The sequence below is a fragment of the Micromesistius poutassou genome (assembly GCF_964030765.1).
Source record: "Micromesistius poutassou genome assembly, chromosome: 24".
Lineage (NCBI taxonomy): Eukaryota > Metazoa > Chordata > Actinopteri > Gadiformes > Gadidae > Micromesistius > Micromesistius poutassou.
The window spans coordinates 2,430,509-2,436,812 of NC_140294.1; positions in this window are offsets into that span (position 1 = coordinate 2,430,509).

Genomic DNA, 6,304 nt, shown 5'->3' on the forward strand with positions numbered 1-6,304 from the left:
AAGTTAAACACACTAAACACTTTGACCTACGATAGGTTAGGAACTATTTTACAAGTCTTTTAAAACTACACTATTATAATTCTTCATGGAGGAATATTTAAACTGCTTTCTGAGAGGGCTTTTACTTCAACTAGAGTGTACATTCCACCACTGCTGCTCAAGGGGGACTTTGCATAGGGTTTAATTCTAACCCTATGCTTTGAGTCAACACACACAGTTACCCAAGTTCACCGTTAGCAACTATTACGCTTTCCGCTCTCTCGCGGAAACAAAATGGCCGTCGAGTTTTCCCACCTGGGCTTCTTATCGGTGGAATTAGGCGGGTAACCGACTGCTCGGTTCGTTGTTATTTAAATTTGTTGCCATTAAAATTTCCTCACGCATTAATTCCTCTTTTGAACATTGAGGAAGCCTATAATTGGCCTTTATTCTTGAAGTGGAAAGAGGTTTGTGGAATGTAAAAAGTAAAACTGTTCTGTTTCATTGGCTAGCCATTATAAGCCTCCCATGGTTATCTCATATTCAGCAGCAGGAGCTGGAAATAATTTGTGCGTATGCGTGTGTGCGCGCGAGTGTGTGACTGTGTGTGTGTGTTTTATTTATGCATAAATGTGTCCATTAGGAGCCCTCGCAATGCTTGGGGAAAAGGTTGTGTAGTGTAGTACTTCCATAGTCATTTGTGGTTGTGTATGCATGTGTGTGTGTGTGTGTGTATTGAAGTGTGTCCATTTATAATTCATCCATACAATATTATGTATGTTGCTGTAAAAAGTTAATATCCTGGAACATGGTTGAAATGCAAACACACACACACACACACACACACACACACACACACACACACACACATACACACACTTCCAACCCTGCTAAGTGCACTCTATCCTAGTTCAGACATACGACTGAAACCCACACAAGTGAACTCCATAATCTACCACACCACTGTGTTAAATACTTAATAATAATATTTCTCTCTCCATAACGCTACACCTTTTAACAGTTTGAATCAACACTCTTCAAATCCAACATTATAACGACCGGTCAAACACAAGTAAATCCACCAGATGTTTCCTTGACAACGCAAAAACAATATGCTCAAAGTGCCGCGGAGGAATATTTACATTTCATTGAAGTGGATGAAAATCCAATTATAGCCTAGATGAAAGTAACCGGTGTCTAATCATTGTTGACAACTGTGGTGTGAGTGGAATAACCCACTCCGGGGGTGGACCAACGCAGCCTCCTCTTCCTCACCGCGGGACCCCCTGGAGTGGTTTATCCCATACATATTCAACCCACACTATCTAACCCGTTCGCTGCCAATAAAATCCCATATCAGACAAGCCCACACTACGCAGCTCCACCTCTTATACTAGTTAAAGGGCTGATATCATGCCACCAGGCGTGAGTGCGATTAGCCGTTAACAGCCGAAACTCGGCCCTTCCCTGTGCCTTAGTGACGTCACAAGTGCACCGAGACGTACGCTGGACAGATCAGTCACCCTGACCACCCAGTGGACTCACCCAGTGGCAAAGGTTGCTCACCTATCCGTCATATATCACGGCGGACACGGCCACTCGTGATCTCACTAGAATGCACGCAAATGGTTTGTAATGGCTAATCACGCTCACACCTGGTGGTGTGAGCGTAAATGATTTATTAAATAATCATTTACATTTATGGAATCAAGCAAACGCTATCAGACCTCATCAGAACGCTATATCGCCACCTTAATAGCTACTATACACTATTTAAACGGCGCGCTATCAACCCCCCACCGACAAACCCCATCCAACCCCACACAGTTCAACCCGACGCCATTCAGCTCTGTCCGAGGCCAGATATCCCCGTCCGCCTCCATCGCTCCTCCCCCCCATCCTCCCCCGTCCTCGCCACCGCCCGGGATCCGAGTCAGCGATGCACGTCGTACACCGGGCACTTTCTAACACGACACGGAAAAAGATAAAAAAAATCGGATCTCCCCCCCCCAACGTCTACTCAGACACGGGGACCGTATTGCCTCTCAAGCGCTCCCTCTGCGATGAATAATGCATTAATGTTTCTCCCCGTTTGCCTTCGTCTCACCTAAGTCTAGATTATTTTCCGTTTCTTCTCCGGTACTTGACTCTCTTTTGAGAGAAAGTGACATGGGGGTTGTGTGTGTGTGTGTGTGTGTGTGTGTGTGTGTGTGTGTGTGGGGGGGGGCGGGGGTGGTAAGGGGAGGAAGAGATGAAAAATGGCTTTTATATAATCGCTACAACCCACGTTGAGTTGTGCAAACGTCGCTATCTGACAGCTTGGCTTACCTCAGTGCTCTGCTGGGCCCCCGATAAGGGAAGGGGGAAACACCTCTTGTCGGACGTTTCCCTTTTTTTTTTTTTTTTTCCCCTCTGCTTTGACTGGTTCTCTCCGGGTGTTGGTCGTCTCTGTAATTGGCGGGAGGTTTTTACTGAGTCACCGGTGGGTGTAGTAAGGTGGTGTCACATCTGGGTTCAGGTGTTTTGACGGATCTTTGTCGGGGCAGGTGTGTGAGTGGGGGTCGCACGGTTCAATGTGTCTCCTCTCACGCGTATTCACGCGCTCAGACGCGCACGCGGACATACTGTCGAATCCTAATAGGGAGGACACACACACGCGCGCACACACACACACTTTCTTAAAAGGTACACAGAGGCCAAATGCCTATGTACCAATGTAATCTCTCTCTCTCTCACGCTCTCTCTCTCTCACACTCTCTCTCTTTCTTTCTTTCTTTCCGTCTTTCTTTCTCTCTCTCTCTTTCCCTCGCTTTCTCCTGCTCTCTCTCCCCCTTACCCTTTGCCCCCTGTGTCTCTCTGTTTCTCTCTCCCTCCCTCTCCCTGCAGCTCTCTCTCTCTCTCTCTCTCTCTCTCTCTCTCTCTCTCTCTCTCTCTCTCTCTCTCTCTCTGTCTCTCTCTCTCTCTTTCGCTCTCTCTCTCTCTATCTCCCATACACACACACACACACACACACATACACACGCCCCCCCCCTGCCCCCCTAGGGCGAGGTCAGTGCCGCCGCCCACTAATGACTGTATTTAATTACGCGGTGTATGATAAAACCGGCAACAGAGACGCCTCCATCGCCAACAGCCCACCCGCCGCTGGTGACTCATAAAGGTCACTTGATTATGAAGACAGCGCTGAATCGATGCTGCAATTATTGTAGTCTTTCTCCCCGCCAGCACAGACCCCAGGGAGGCCCGGTAGAAGAAAACTCTGTTCAACTTATAATGATTCCGGGGAGATTTTTTCTTGGATGTCGACACTTCTCTTTGGTAAGCAAAACGCCGGCATCTTGCCGAAAGTAACGTATTTTGTTAGTTTTTCCTCTGTACAATGTTTTGTAAACCCAAACAGTAGGCCGTTTCCAGCGAGAGCCGAGTTGAAAGAAGGATTTGTCGTTTTATGGTTGCTTTGTCGTGTCTCATTGTTTCTTATCTTAAAGACTTCCAACTTTGAGCTTGCTTGCTATTCCCACAGTGGTTTTCCTCTTTACAGTTACAAGTTATTTCCTCAAACAGAAAGCTTAACAAAGGATGAACCACAACCCACAACCCTGAAAATCATAAACAGTCTTCATAAATATATTACTATTCCACACAAAAGCTTTTTATAGCTTCTTTTTTTTTTTTTGCTTTTTCTTATTAATTTTGAAAGCTCTGTTATTAAGAGTCCTGGACAAGATATGACCCTTTGGTCTCAGGATTTCCATGACGATGAAAAAACAGTTTAGCCCTAAATGCTCCCATGAAGCGGATCATGCTCCGCCCCTAGCGATTCAAACTTGATTATTAAACTTGATTATGCTGCTAGCCTATGCCCCCTCTCTCTCTTGCTCGCTCTCTCTCTCTCTCTCTCTCTCTCTCTCTCTCTCTCTCTCTCTCTTGTGCTCTCTCTCTCTCTATGTCTGTCTCTCTCTCTTTCTCTTTCTCTCTCTCTCTCTGTCTCTCTCTCTCTCTGTCTGTCCCTCTCTCTCTTTCTCTTTCTCTCTGTATCTCTCCTGTCTCTCTTGCTCAATCTTACTCGCTGCATCTCTCTCTTGCTCTGTCAACTGCTTTCTCTCTCTCTCTCTCTCTCTCTCTCTCTCTCTCTCTCTCTCTCTCTCTCTCTCTCTATGTATACCTCTTTTGCACTCTCACTCTCACTCTCTTTGTCATGACAACGGATCTTAAGCACGATACGCTGCAAAAAAATATTGTGGAATGAAATACTGAACAGTTTTTCACACAAATGTTAGCCATGTGGTCACCACAGCGAGAGCTACCCCCGTAGCTTACCCGTTGGAAAGAATGGATGCATTGCTTATTATTCCTAGCGAAAGCGTGGCTGGTGTATAGCCACGGCTAAGGTCAAGCTAGCTAAAGTGATAAATCACTCTGAGTGGTTGTTCCAAGGTTATGGGAATAAATTAGCCACCGCCTGAGCGAATATTGCTTATAACTTACGATTGCGTTGAGCGATATAGACACAGCATCGATCTGTTTTGGCTTCACAGGAACAAAAGCAGAAAAAACATGTTTAGCAGTGGTGTAAGTGGTGGCTGATGGGAAAATAAGGGGTGGGGCGGGGCCATGGGGGGCAAGGAAAGGTGGGCTGGTCGTCCTGGGGTGACTGAGTGGGGCGCGAAGGCCTGGGGAGAGTGAGATTGACTGGCTGTTGATTGACTGGAAGAGATAGGTCAGCCTGGTCAGGGAGAGCAGACTGATACCTGAATAACTCAGTCTCAGCGGAGACTGCAAACACGTTGTCAAAATATCAACTCGCCAAGTTCAAATGCGCTGGCTATTAAAGGGGATGGGAGATTGGAACTCTCATTGGTTTATTGCATGTTACGCCCAAAACACACCTATGGGTGATTAAGCTACTTCAGACCAACCCATTTTGGATTTGCGTCGGGCGCAAGAGTCATTTATCCGCCACTGTTATAGCAACAGGGCCAGAGATCCGCCCACAAAGTTACTTGCGTTTCGCGTTTCATACTTGTTAAAATAGGTCCCAGGGAGCAAGAGAGGAAGGAAGGGAGAGTGAACAAGAGACAGATACTGTGAGAGACAGACGGTGAGAGCATAGTAGACAGGGAGATAGAGAGGGATTGAAAGAGGGAGAGGGCAAGCAGACCCAGACAAGGCACAAATCCCCAGATCAAGACTAACCAAAAATCATGATAAAGTTCACAAAGTTCAAACCTAATAAAACTTGAGAGAGAGAGAGAGCGAGAGAGAGAGAGAGAGAGAGAGAGAGAGAGAGAGGCGGGGGGCGGGGGGGGGGGAAATGGACAGAGCAAGAGAGGCGAGAACAGAGGCAAAGTCCCAGCAGACACACATATGCTCCAATCCCCTGGCTGGAGAACTAACTGAATAACATGAAGAAGTGAAGTTCAAACCTCCACCCGATGTGAGATCACACAGCAGAACAACCAGATCGGGGCTGAGACTAAACACCAGGGAGGGGGAGAGGGAGGGGGAGAGGCATTGGTGTTGGGGAGAGGGAGAAAGAGGGCGAGAGAAATGGAGAGGGATAGTGTTAGAAAGAGAGAGAGAGAGAGAGAGAGAAAGATAGAGAGAGGTGAACATCAAAAAAGGGTGAGACAGAGGGATGAATAGAAAGGGATATAGTGTTAGAGAGAGAGGGAGGGAGAGATAAAGAGGGAGAGAGAGAGTGAGATGGAGAGAGAGATGGAGAGATAAAGAGGGGAGATGGAGGGAGAGAGAGAGAGAGATAAAGAGGGAGAGAGAGATAAAGAGGGGAGAGGGAGGGAGAGAGAGAGATAAAGAGGGGGAGAGATGCAACAGAAAACCATGATGAAAAGAAGGCCAGCCAGCAGTGCGGGACAGAGGGAGGATTCAGAAGGTTGTTAAAAGGAGAACAAGGCACCTCCTTCATCTGCGCCGTCTCCCGACTCCACGACACACTGCGTCTGAGCATCTGAGCCGCATCTGAACACACACACACACACACACACACACACACACACACACACACACACACACACACACACACACTATCTCTAATGAGATCTTCTCCCTCTTCTTCATCAGTGATGCTCAAGACCAAACGCATCATCACACAAATCCCCCACCTCCACTCTACACACACACACACACACACACACACACACACACACACACACACACACACACACACACACACACCTACAAACGCTCACATACATGTGCACACACCCGCACACACCTACTAACAGAAACATACGCGTGTAAACACTGAACGCAGATACGCACACACACTCATACACAAACACACACACACACACACACACACACA